We start from the raw sequence: 14352 nt of genomic DNA on the forward strand, positions 1-14352 counted from the left end.
GATGGGGTTTCACCATGTTGGACAGGCTGGTCTCGAACTCCTGACCTCGTGATCTGTCCATCTCAGCCTTCCAAAGTGCTGGGATTACAGACATGAGCCACTGTACCTGGCCATGAAATGCATTTTAATTTTTAAATAAAAACGGGTTTGGATTGCATGGAGGTTTGGTAAGTGTCTATTCAATCAGAATAGAAAGCAACATTCACTAAATTATTTCCATGCCAGGCTTCACTTTGGGGCTTGTATTCCTTAGGTCTCAGCCCAGGCAGCACCTCATTCCTGCGGTTGTCCCTCTGCCCTTCCCTTGCCCCTGTTCTAGCTGTCATAGCACCCACCTTGCTGTCCAGAAGCTGAGGGTGGACTTGTCCACCTCTCACACTAGATTATAAGCCTCTTGAGGGCAGGAACTGTGCCTGTGAACAGAGGTTCAGCACAGAGCCACAGAGGGTCCAGTGGCTGACATGGAATAGTGCACAGCAGATGTTTGTTGGGGGAAAAAAAAAAAAGATACATCAGCTAAGTAAAAACAAAATTAACACTTTTTATGGATAAACCAGCCTTAGAAGCAACGAAACTTGTAGCTAGAAAGACATGGAGGCAAACTTGGTGTTAAATTCAGCACATTCATTTTGCTTCATGTCTTTTGCTTCTTGGAAAATTGTCCCAACACCAGCAAAACTAGTTTTTTTTTTCCTCTTCTTTTGGCCCTAAATTATTTCTGAAAGTTACAGCATTTTAGATTTGTATTGTTTTATTACCTGTCATTTTTATTCACGTCCGCTTTTGTTGCTCGCTCTCTCTCTCACTGGACCTCTTCCTAGTTTAGCTTGACTGTTCCTCTGTTAAGCTGTTCCTCATATGGAAAGTTGCCTCTTCATCAGCACACCATAAATTATCCAACCTGGGTGCGTTCCACTGCCTTCTCTGGCTACAGACTCCTCCCCTCCCCAGCTGCGCGGCTCCAGTTGTCTGTGGCCCCAGTGACATGGTTGTTGGCAGTAAATGTTCAACTTCATTTATTTCCTAGAATTCTCAGATCTGGACTGGTTTGCTCCATTCAAGTCGCTGACAAGCTTTGTTAGGTACATATTTTATAGCATCTCCCGTTTTCACTGGGCTCCTGAGAAAAAGTGTCCTGGTGAGTATGACCTGGAATTTAGCAGAACAGGTTTTTAGCTTCAACTTTATTCTGACTTCTATGACGTTGGACAATCAGAAGCTTATCTAGGCTTGTGGTTTAACCTAATGTATATGTGAACAATATCCACCTCTTCAGGAATATTACTTCTAGAGGTTGAACTGTTTATTGTGTCTTATATTTGGTCACGGTCACAGTCATGGTTATTCCTATAATAAAACTATAGCCACAATTTTGGGAGCACATTTTAAATTTGTGTTTAGTATGCAGACCTTGGCTTAGGAGTACATCACATTTTCCATGCTCTGAAGTGTGAAAATATTTCAATGCATTGCTTAACTCTAGGAAAAATGCTACCCATTGAAGGAAACCAAATGTGACAACTAAGAGATGTACAGATTATTCCTTCTAATTTTAATGTGAAGCTAAATTTTCTTTTTCAATTAAATTTGCTCATATCTTCAGAATTGCCCCACCCCCTTAGCTTAAGAAGAAACAATAGGATGGCAATTCTTGCCATTTTAAGTATGTTCCAAAAAACAAAATCTCAACTTACTAGAATTACAGTAGATCATATTTTTTAATAAATAGCCACTGAGCACTCCTCAATAAAAAGATTGTGCCTTCTTTCATTAAATATGAATTTAATCTCTGCCTAGGAGTTGCAAAGAGACCACCAGGTCTTTGCAGAGACAAAGCACCGAATTTAGTCTGATTGCTGCCTGAATTGTAATGCATATCTTACTACAGAAATTCACCCATGGAAGAGATCCAAGTAGCTCAAACACATGCACTGCATAACCACCCCTAGAGCTCTGGCTGTCTCGGAAAGATATTTAAGGTTTTGTGCTTAGGAAACTAACATACTATCTTCTCCCAATCTAATGCAAATTAAAGCACAGTTCACGTTTTCATAAGGCATTCATTTGAACCAAGCCTTTTTGACAATGGTTACACTCTAGGAAAGTTATTCTAAAATGTCCACGAAAACTGAGTCTTTCAAATGGTCTTTATTCCTTCTGGAAGTAAAGGGTGGGCAAACAGAAGCAGGAGGACGGGACTAGTGTGTCAAGATGTGGCATGAGCTTTCTGATGATGGAAGGCCCAATGGGGCACTGTAAGGGTAGGGGGGAACATGTCTCTAGTGTCCAGGTAGCACAATGCCATTAATATTTTGTTGTAATGGAAAGAAATTTGACAATGCTTATCACAATCTAAAATGCACATTTTAATGCAGGATCTCTACTTCTAAGAATTTATCCTATGGATAATACCACACAAGGACACAGGTAGAGGAACAAGGATGTTCACTACAGCATTGTTTGTAGTTAGCAAAAGACTAGACCCAACTGAAATGTGTATCAGAGCTGGTAAAAAACATGACAGTACACCATATAATGGAGTACCATGGTGTGGTCGAAAAGACTGAAGTGGCACTTTATGTGCTGGAATAAGTATTGTGTGAAGGAAGCAAGGTACAGAAGAATGTATACCGTGTCCGCATTTGCTGTTTAAAAAGGGGGAAGAAAGAGGGAGAGAAAGGATATATGTGTGCTCCTATATGCACAGAAAATTTACAGAAGGTGACTGCACTATTGGAATGTTTTGTTGCATTGTCTTTAAAAACTTTTCTTTATATTTCATATATATGCTTGACATAGCAGAATTTTAACATTATTTACAATCAACTCTGGCAGTATTTTATTGCATGGCCTTTGCATTTGGTAATATGCTTAGAAACTCCAATGCTTACTCAAGTGTTTATAATTATTTTTGTCTAGTATCATTATAGTTTTTTTTTTTTTTTTTTTTTTTTTTTTGGCAGAGTCTTGCTGTGTCTCCCAGGCTAGAGTGCAGTGGCGCAATCTCAGCTCACTCCACCTCCTGGGTTCAAGTGATTCTCGTGCCTCAGCCTCCCAAGTAGCTGGGACTACAGGCATGTGCCACCACGCCCAGCTAATTTTTGAATTTTTAGTAGAGACAGGGTTTTGCCATGTTGGCCAGGCTGGTCTTGAACTCCTGACCTCACGTGATCTGCCTGCCTCAGCCTCCCAGAGTGCTGGGATTACAAGCATGAGCCACCGTGCCCAGCCCATTATGGTCTCCTTTATATATCACAGTTGGTTAGAAACATGAGCTTTGTTGTCTTATGGTTTTAGATTTCATTCCTGATTCTACCAACTATTTAGTTCTGTAATTCTGGCAAGTTCCTTCATTTTTTTTAACCTTAAGTTCAGGGGTACATGTGCAGGTTTGTTATTTAGGTGAACTAGTGTCATGGGCATCTGTTGTACGGATTATTTCATCACCCAGGTATTAAGCCTAGTACCCATTAGTTATTTTTCCTGATCCTCTCCCTCCTCCCACCCTCCATCCCACCCTACAGTAAACCCCGGTGTGTGTTATTCCCCTCTATGTGTCCATGTGCTGGCATCATTTAGCTCCCACTTACAAGTGAGAACATGTGGTATTTGGTTTTCTGTTCCTGTGTATGTTGGTTCCTGTGTTAGTATGCGTGGTTGCATAGTATTCCATGGTATACATGTACCACATTTTCTTTATCCAGTCTACCATTGATGGGCATTTTAGGTTGATTCCATGTCTTTGCTGTTGTGACTAGTGCTACAATGAATGTGTGCATGTGTCTCTATGATAGAATAATTTATATTCCCAGTGATGGGATTTCTGTGTCAAATGGTAGTTCTGTTTTTAGGTTTTTGAGGAATACCATACTGTTTTCCACAATGGTTGAACTAATTCATATTCCCACCGACAATGTATAAGCGTTCCTTTTTCTTTGCAACTTGCCAGCACCTGTTATTCTTTTACTTTTTAATTATAGCCATTCTGACTGGTGTGAGATGGTATTTCATTGTGGTTTTCATAAGGCATTCATTTGATTTGCATTTCTCTAATGATCAGTGATGTTAAGCTTTTTTTCATATACTTACTGGTCACATGTATGTCTTTTGAAAAGTGTCTGTTTATGTCCTTTGCCCACTCTTTAATGGGGTTGTGTTTTTCTTGTAATTTGTTTAAGTTGCTTAGAAATGCTGGATATTAGACCCTTATCAGATGCATGGTTTGCAGATATTTCCTCCCATTATGTAGGTTGTCTGCTACTCTGTTGATGGTTTCTTCTGCTGTGCAGAAGCTCTTTAGTTTAATTGGATCCATTTGTCAACTTTTGCTTTTGTTGCAGTTGCTTTTGGCATCTTTGTCATGAAATATTTGCCCATTCCTATGTCCAGAATGGTATTACCTAGGTTGTCTTCCAGGGTTTTTATAGTTTTTGGATTTACATTTAAGTCTTTACTCCATCTTGGGTTGATTTTTATATATGATATAAGAAAGAGGTCCAGTTTCAATCTTCTGCATATGGCGAGCCAGTTATCCCAGCACCATTTATTGAATAGGGAGTCCTTTCCCCATTGCTTGTTTTTGTCAGCTTTGTCGAAGATCAGCAAGTTGTAGGTGTGCAGACTTGGCTTTACCAGATGAAGCTGAAGTCATGCTGTTTTCGTTAGGGTAGGCCTCAGCAAAATTGTGAAGGAGGGAACATCTGTCCTAGTCCCTCAATTGTGGTGCCCCCATGCATTTTCTCACTTGAGTCCCTACTGCCTGACAGTCCCAGGAAGATGACGACCCACAAATAAAAAAGATATATTTGCAACCCAAGACACACATTCATACATACATGTACTATACACAGGTAGATACCTGCAACGGAGACAAAAGGTTTTATTTTACAAAAATAATACAGTGTTCAAAATAATTTACATTGTATTTTGGTATGTCCTATTCTAATTCATTTTTAAAGGCTGGATACCTTGCACTAAGTTGATTTCATGACTCACTAATGAGCAAATAAAATCTGAAATATTCGGCTACAGACTTTTGACTTTCTAACCCTTCCCCTACATCATGGCCTTTCAGTCTCTCAGATCCCTGCTATCAGAGGCTTGATGAGTGACGCTCATCTCTCCCCACAAACTTACATTTCATAGACCTTCTGAAAGATGACCTCACGCCAAAGGGATAACTGGAACTTCAGACATCCCGTGGCCGACTGTAAGGCCTCTGGGGGCTACTTCAGTTAATGCCCTGGTGGCTCTCCTCTGCCCTTTTGGAAAAGAGACATTGCCACCCATCTAGGGACTCACCCCAGTTAGCTGCCAGGCCTTGAAATCCTTTTCAAAGTTTTACTTGACTAGAGTTGCCAACTCTTTGGGGTTTGGGCTGGGTTTGAAATAGTTTCTCATTTCTTTTTTTTTTTTTTTTTTTTTTTTTGAGATGGAATCTCACTCTGTCGCCCAGGCTGGAGCACAGTGGCGCGATCTCAGCTCACTGCAACCTCCACCTCACAAGTTCAAGAGAGTCTCCTGCGTCAGCCTCCCATGTAGCTGGGACTACAGGCTCTTGCCACCATGCCTGGCTAATTATTGTTTTGTCTTTTTTTCAGTAGAGATGGGGTTTCACTATGTTGGCCAGACTGGTCTTGAACTCCTGACCTCAGGTGATCTGCCCGCCTCAGCCTCCCAAAGTGCTGGGATTACAGGTGTGAGGCACCGTGCCCAGCCTAATTTGTCTCTCATTTCTTATCCTAATTCAAACAAAATGGTGTGGCAGACAATAAGTCCTCAGAAGAAGATGCAAATTCAGGCAGCACTGGAGCCAGCAGCCTTCCTCTACTCTCCACCTTCTCCTCCTCTGCTTTCCTACGAAGCCCACATCTGAGCAGTTTTTCTGGGTGTATGGACAAGACCCCTTCCTTCTCCTCCCGGCCTCACTTTCCTGTGGAATGTTCTGCTGTTCACCAGGCCTGCTGGGTCTTAAAGGTAGAATATGGTCAAAAAGGGCTCTTAGGCTTCAAGGTGATCTTTGTCTTTCCATCATCTCTCCAGGGACAGATTCTGAAATGAGTCTGAAACTTTGACTGAGGGAAGCTGACACTACTGTCTCAGGTCAGATGCCCAGGGCCACTGTGAAGAGAAAATTCCGCTTTTCATTTAGCTGTCACTTGGCCCAGCCCAGTCAAAGGTAACACCTAGTTAATTCACATTCTCCCCTGTGGATTCCTCCGAGGTCCCCCTTTTTCAATGTTAGTGTGTTGGCTTAAAGAAAGTAGGTCTGGTTTCCCTTTTAATGGCAACTTAAGTCCATCCCAAGTCGCCAAAAGACTGTTTATGAAACGACTCACAGGTCCTCCAGGGATCTCCCCAAATCCACATGCAGCTCCTGGGTGCCCCGGTCACGTGGAGAATCACTAGCGTGCCCACCTGGGGGTCCCGGGTGTGAACAGCCAGCCTGGCACAGAGCCGTGCTGGCCTTGGGAGGGTCCTCTAGGCTTCCGGGCAGATGGCTTTACCTGGGAGCTGCTGCTGCTAAGCCGTACTTTTCCATTTGCACATTGATGGGAGAATAGAATCTGGCTCTTGCAATGATAATAAAAGGCACTACGGGAGAAGGAAATTGGCAGGTATTAACAAATAATTGAATGTTTTCATTTTGCTTTGATTTTCATCAGTGTGCTGAAATACTACCTCAAACGTTCATCGTCTTATATGGGAAATAATAATTATAGTAATAATAATTGTTATAACTCCGAGGGCCTTTATTGCTGAAGAGAGCAAGCTTAGGCAATTATCACAAAGAACTCAAATGCTTTCCTGGGTCCTGTGGGATTAATTGGGGAGTTCAGCCCAGTCACAATTGGGGAAATTTCCACATCACAAAATCCATTGCTATAATGGACACTAATTGGCCTCCTTGTTGACAGTCCCAGAAGACAAAGCCCAGAGCCCTAAAACTGAGCGATTTGCTAAAGGGTTGAGACAGTAGATAGGAAATCATGCTGCTGCAACCCTAAGTTTGCTCTTTTCCAGGGATAAGGAGAGTGTGTTGGGCTGCAGGGCTGTCAGTGTCGCAGGTAATTGATTCAGAAATAGCAAAAGGCCTTCTCGTAGTACAAGGAACTTATAATATGTTCGGCAAGACCCTAAGCTACTCCAGCATTAATATTCTTTTAACTTAGGAAAGAAACCGCTGAATTTCAGTTGGTGGCAAAGCAGATAGAGGTGTAGATGAGACAGCTCGTTCTCCTTATGTGAGACTGACTACCTTTCAGGAAAACAGGCTGGCTGCTCTCTTTCTACATGAAGTGGCTGGGAAGTGTGATTTGCAGGGACCACATTAGTCCTAGGTAAAGGAGCAGGCTCTGGCACATTGTGAGGTTTGAATTAAACCTTTCACTCTGAAGCACTGCATTCTGAACCACATCCAATCATTAGCTAATACCTGCCAATTTTCTACTAAGTGCAGGCTGACATTGGTGCCAGTACACCAGGAGCAAGCTTCTTAGATCATCCCAATATTTTCTGTCAGATTCATCAACAGCGTTGCGAAAATGTCTTAAATGGACAATTCTTCTAGAAGACGATTAAAATAAGACAGAAAAGATGGGCAACCGCTGAAGTCAGTTGTCCCTGAAGCATGAAGAAAATCTCCCCACACCCATTCCAAGGGCTATCTTATTTCCCCCGATTTTAAACTAATATTTATGGTGCAACCACAACCCTACCGGCCACACCATCCTGAATGTGAGTCGCCCAGGGAATAGGGCTGAAAATGGCAGTCCTCTTGTGCCGAGGTCTCACCTTGGAGCTGTCCACTTTTGTGCTCCCAGCCCAGTCCTGCCAGCTTTCTCCTCTGGAGACGGGGCTACCCTGGCCCCACTCTGCCACCTCACCTCTCCCATGTCCCCAGTTCATTTGCTTACTTGTGTTGTCATTTCCCATTCCCTAGGAGGCCCCAGGCCCTTGGAGGTCCCAGCTGTTCTCCACTTCAATCACATGGGGCCGAGTCCTCCCCTTCAAACCGGGACAGTTTTTTTATTGGGCCCCAAACTTGTAGGTAGCCCTCAATTTCTTACAACAACCTTTTGTTCCTTGTTATCCTCTTTTTCTGCCCAAAATTAAGCTCCACAGGAGCTTGGTGAGAAGGCCCTGTGACCACATTCCTCCCCCAGCAGCCTGCAAGCTCCATGCAACCTTCATCGCTTTGGGGCGAGCTCTCTGCAGCTGGATCCCCCGCCTGGGGCTGTCTCCTCCAGTTGGTGTCAGTTTCTCCCACCCAACGCCTGCTCTCATTCCCCAGAGCACCTCCCACCCTGCCTCCTGCTACAGAGTAATGTCTTCAAAGTACACAGTAACATGGTTTCCTGCAGAACATAGGCAAAGCAGAAGTTTCCAGGATTCATCATTAGGAGACAGGGAGGCTGAAGAATGAAACTGTAAAAGGAAAACATTAAACATTCCCTGAGTGAAAGGTAGGGGGACCCCACTCACTTAGGGAACAGCCGCGCCACCTCTCCAGGCTCTGGCTCAGTCCAGACAAGTTCCATGGGTGAGTGGGGCACAAAGGCATGGCCCACAGTACTTTAACTGCGGTGGCTGTCCCTGGCTTGCCCACTCTCTTGCTGTCCAATCACATGCAGTTCAGTTCTCCTGAAAACACGGCAGGGGCGATGGTTCTCCCCCGATGGTCTCTGTTGCAGTCCTTGCACTCTCAAGGTTGCAGAAACTACTAAGGTTCTAATTGTCGGAGTGAATCGTGCTCCTTGGTGTCGAGGGTCAGCGTGCACTGTTTCTTTCACAGAACATGATTAACAACTAAAAGAAAGGAAAGATCAGACCGGGTGTGTGGCTCAGGGGACAACGGGATTCCTGTTCAGGTTAGTTTCCTGCTCTTCCTACCAAACTGGTCAAAGCAATTAAATGTGTGAACTGTGTTATTTATGAGTTTCCAGGGCTGTAAAAGTCATGTCTGTGCTAAGAAACCAAAAATATATATGCCTTGAACACCACAGCAAACACCCTCTTCTGTCAAATGAACAGATATTATCTTCTCCAAAATCAAAACCTCTGCTACCTCAGAAAGCTAGCACAGGACGGGTTTCTCGCAGGGAGTGCCTCTCTAGGCAGGTAAGCCGTGCGTGGGGCCCAGCGACAATTGCCAATTGTGATTTATTAGTGGAGGAAAATTTGGAATTGGACTTTACCGTTGGGATTTACTTGCATTTGAAAGCAATGCAGTTAGCAGTCCATCTTTCAACACTGAATGTATTTTCTCTGCTTTTATATCTTTCTGATGAATTAAGCGCTTATGTGAGGTGAGGGATTGAAAACACTAGCAGATGAATCTCTCAGTAGATCTGCTTGCCAGATATGGCTGTATGGAAAAACACGGGGACCAATTTTACATTGTTTCTCCACCAATTCATACCAGCCATGAACTGTGATACTCCCCCTAGTTCTACAATGGGCGGAAAATAGGAGTTCCTTGCCCTCCAGTTCTCCAAGCCATTTTGAAGAAGGCCTGCTCATTGAATTCAGTTGTTTGCAGTTTTAAATGTTCATGCTTTCCCCAAAACAAGAATATATTAAACTCATTTCATCTGTCATCCAAGAAGAATTGGAGCCTGCGTTTTTATTACCAACTGACTTGTGTGTTCATCTTTATCCCAGATTTTTTTTTTCAAATGTTTACAATGTAATTAAAAACAATCAAGTCAAATGATGTATTTGAATTGTTCCCTTTAGGGGAAGATAAAGGAGAAAAGATAGCTACAATTGCTTCATTTCTGCTGAGTATTTCTGCCTTTTCAACAGAAATACATCATGTATCTGCTCACCAAGAGCGTTTTTGTAATGTCACTGGTGATTTAACAATTACAAAATATTGTAATTAAATGTTCGAATGCTCTCTTCTGTTTTCCCATTACAAATGATCATGGAACTTGATTAATTTCAGCCCTTTAGAAAGGACCTGGCTTTGGTAATATTGTTTCCTGCAATGCACACCTCCAGGGAAAACTGTGATCTGAATCCTGAAGTCAGAACCAATTAAACTCTTCCATTTTCCCCACTGCAGCCTGAGGATGAGCCACATTTTTCAGGCATGGCTCAAACAGGCTTGTCAGGTCTCTGGGGCTCAGCGCCCCTGGGCACTGCCTGCCTGCTGCCAGCTGTGAAGAGTATTCTGTAGGTACAGGCGCATAATAGGGAAGAAAATGATAAATCCACAAAGGCAGGGGCCACAGTGGGTAATTCTGAGCTGCAACGATTACTCAGCATCAGGGTGGCCTGGTCCTGGTCTGGAAGCCCTGCCTATGGGCATAAGAATCTGAGACTGATGGTCAGAAAGAGGTGGATAGCTAGGAAGTTGTGGAGCAGAAAAATGAAACTATTGTATTCTTAAACGTCAGAAGGGGAGAAAGGCTTCCAACAAAATTAGCCTTTGGGCTGATGAAAAGCCGGAGCATATCCTTAGGTAAGCCATCAAATAAGAAATTAGCAAGCAGGAGTCATTGACCAAGTCTCTGTATGTTTAAAGTTAGTTTGAATGATTCCCCAGATGATGCAGAGAAACAATGTTATTGTCCTGAGTTTCTTCTGTAGAGAATTGAATGTTGTGTCATTTTGCTCCATCTGACTTTTTATTTTTATTAAGTAAACAACCACCACCACCAAAACCTACAGTAAATTAGGATCTAGCAAATGAGTTACCAAAAGAAAACTGTTCTTCCCAGGACTGGTGCCAGCCTGTTTGCTCTGGAGGATTTTAAACAGCTCTTCCCTGCTGAGCAATACATGCAAACCCCGAATTTGCTACGCAGATTTATTTTTCTTACTCAGGAGATTTTGCATTTTCCTCTTTGACCTAAAATAGGAGATCTTTGATAGGTAATATAGAGGCCAACATCTTTTATTCTTAATGTATAAAGCAATCCAACTTCAGGTTTTAGTGTCAGAGACCATTGTGATGAAATCCGAAGGAGCCCGTGGACCCTGCATTCATGCCCTGACATCCAGGCTCCCACCCTGCTTGGAGGTTTGTTCCCCAGAATCAACAACTCTTCTTTCTCCGTTTGCTGTTCACATCAACATCTGTTAACATACTCACATATTTTTAAGATGAGCACAAATCCTTGTAGACATTTCCCCAAAGTTCAGCAAATGGATGGGGAAGGGAAGTTGGGGAAGCCAGTGCCTGCACAGGTGCCCTAGGCACGTGGGGAGTGCCTGGCCTTGCTCTGGCTTTGTGCTTCCAGACCACAGCATCTTAAAATGTGGGAGTGGCCCAGGCCTCCCAGCCTAGAGATCCCAGGCTGACCCGAGACCCGAGGCTCTTTATCAACCAGCTCCATTCTGTCCAAACTTGCTGGCCACAGTGGCGTCCCCAGCAGGGGCACCACCCAGGCAGAGGCCTTGAGGCCTGAGAGCAGGCACCATTGAGAATTTCAGTGTCCAGAGCTCCCAGGGCCAGCGGGAATGTGATGGGAGGTGCCAGAGGCTGTGAAAGAGAAAGAAAAATGGTTAGAGAAGTTGGGGGGTCTCTGCCTGGAAGAGAGCTGGGATGGCTTGAAAGGAAAAGACCGGTTTGGAAGGAGGGACCCTCCCCAAGCCCTGCAATGGGCTCAGCTCTAGGCGGGTTCAGGCAGAGGCGCTGATGGCCAGAGCCAGAGGCCGCTAGGTTTGCAAACGCCCCTCCCGCCTCCTCCACCCAGGGAAATAACAAAGGCAAATGCTGCTCCACTCAGTACTCTTCTCGAATGTAAGGGATGCTTGAGCTAAACCAGATTCTCCATCTTGGTGCTTCGGGTAAAAATTCCATTATAACTTCTGAAGCCCCGTCAGATTTATGACTGGAGAGGGCTGCATGCGTGGGAATTGAGCTGTTTGTTATGCCTGCCCTGCCTCCCTCCCTCAGCCATCACCCCGTCACGACAGGTTTACTCTCAAGACCCCTGAACTGGTCTGAAATGCACCTTGCTCTGAGACCGTGGAGATAAAACAGGATTTAAAGGCAATGCATTTTCAACTGGGCAACCTTATCTGGATTGACTGCTCCGGGTTTTCAGCTAAGTGTGAATGTGAAGGATAATTACCATCGTGTGTTACCTGAGATTACAGGGTTGTGTTCCAACTAATGACACCGCGAGAACCAAGCAGTTGTTAATATTTAATCAGTCTCTTGGCTTAACAATTGGATAAATGAGGTGTGTAATTACACAATTATAAAAGACATTTCAGATAGGAATGGTACTGTTATTAATACTGAAGGTGAAAGATGGGAGAAAGAGACCACTGGGTCATTTCAGAAACGCCACCGAAGAAGGCCCTTCGAGGGGGGCCTCCCTTACGGAATTTTAAGGGCAGACCTCAAATGCGTTTCCAATATGGACTTGTTCTGTTCCTTCTGGGGCTCTCAACATCAAACATCAGGCCAGATGTTTTGTTGATCTCACAGATAACTACCAACAGAGTCTTCAAATGGGACACGCTCTAGAGTTGCATTCTAAAGGTGAGTCATATTTAGTAGCTCTGTGTGCTGGTGGATATCTACTTGCTATCTTATTTTTTAATTTTTGGTTGACATTCAGAAGACACTGAGCTAAAGCCCAGGACAGTGAACCCCAATGTCACCTTCTTGGAGCGGGTTTTTTTTTGTTTTTTGTTTTTTTGGCCTGTTTCTCCTCATTAGTCACTCGGTCTGTACCACCGCTCGCTACCCTGGGTGGCATTTGCCCACCAAAGGGAGCAACTTGCACCATCCTTGCTAGAGGATGCTATTGGCAGGCAGTCACCCTGTGACCCACCTGGGTGTTCCATCTTCTCTCAGGTGCTGACAGCTTCTCATGGAAAAATGCCATTTTCTCATTCAGGGGCTCAGGCAACCAATTAGCTGAGTGTCCTCCATGGCTAAGGCCTGGAAAACACAGTCAAGAGCCATGAAAAGCACCTGGCACATTTCAGCACCCACAGGAGAGATGTTGTCCACCAGGATGATGGCAGTTGCCTTATATGGATCAGAGTGATCTGTGTGGAATTTATTATGCTCCGATCCATATCCCTCAAGAATCATTTGTCAGAGCTGCAAGAAAGCCCTTATCCCTTTGCATACGCTGTTGATCATTTTCAGAATCTCTGGATTGACACATTTGCTGTGCCCAGAAATGCAGTCATGGCGACGAGGGTCACCCCTCCTCATCTCCCCTGCCTAGCAGCCCAGCCAGCAGCCACCAACCTCCTTCTCCAGAGTTTAAGCCCAGGTTTCATGGCCTTTCCTTTCTTTCTGGGCTGAAGGGATGGATCTTTTAAGGAGCATCTCTTGCACCTCACCTGTCTAGCAGCGTCCCTCAGTATCCAAGACCAGGCCATTGGCGTGTGCTCCAGCGCCTTCTCCGAGGGCGACCACTATGACTCCAGGAGATGGGAAATGAGTGGAAAGGAGTCTGGAGACAGGGAATCGGTTCATGTTGCAGTTTAACCATCACCCTCTCTTTGTGGCTTTCCCCAACTTCCCTAGATAGGGAGTCCGTCTCCCCTTGCTCTGGGAACCCTGACTCCTGTGCAAGGCTGACTGGCCCAGGAGACAGACAGACAGATCTGGATTTGCATTCTGGCTCTGCCACTTACTATCCATGTGAACTGGGAGTGATTCTCCTTCGTACACCTCCACTTTTTCACATAGGCTGGGGTGAGGCTGCACTAGTCAGAGTTTGTTGGGGGGGGGAGATGAGAGAAACCCAGCCCTTGGCAGGCACCCCACACTTATTACGCTTTTTTCTCTCCTTCCAGCAGTGCTCATTCTGGCTGAGATTATTTATTAGTCCCACAGACTACAAGTTCCTTGGAGGCAAGGAATGAAGGCTGTTTCAGCTTTGGATATCCAGCTCTAAACACCATTCAAGGCCACAGTCAGTACTCAGTGAACCCTGGCAATAATCCTAGGGTACTTTGTGTTTTTCTGGGGCTCCTCTATCTTTCCTAAAAATTAAAGCCTCGCATTTTACTATCTCTTCTTTTTTTTTTTTTTTTTTTTTTTTTGAGACGGAGTCTCGCTCTGCCGCCCAGGCTGGAGTGCAGTGGCCGGATCTCAGCTCACTGCAAGCTCCACCTCCCGGGTTTACGCCATTCTCCTGCCTCAGCCTCCCGAGTAGCTGGGACTACAGGCGCCCGCCACCTCGCCCGGCTAGTTTTTTGTATTTTTTAGTAGAGACGGGGTTTCACCATGTTAGCCAGGATGGTCTCGATCTCCTGACCTCGTGATCCGCCCGTCTCGGCCTCCCAAAGTGCTGGGATTACAGGCTTGAGCCACCGCGCCCGGCCTGTCTCTTCTTAAGAGCTGAGAGGAAACACCCAACGTGAGCT

This window comes from Mandrillus leucophaeus, unplaced genomic scaffold (assembly GCF_000951045.1).
Source record: "Mandrillus leucophaeus isolate KB7577 unplaced genomic scaffold, Mleu.le_1.0 Scaffold178, whole genome shotgun sequence".
In the NCBI taxonomy this organism is placed as follows: domain Eukaryota; kingdom Metazoa; phylum Chordata; class Mammalia; order Primates; family Cercopithecidae; genus Mandrillus; species Mandrillus leucophaeus.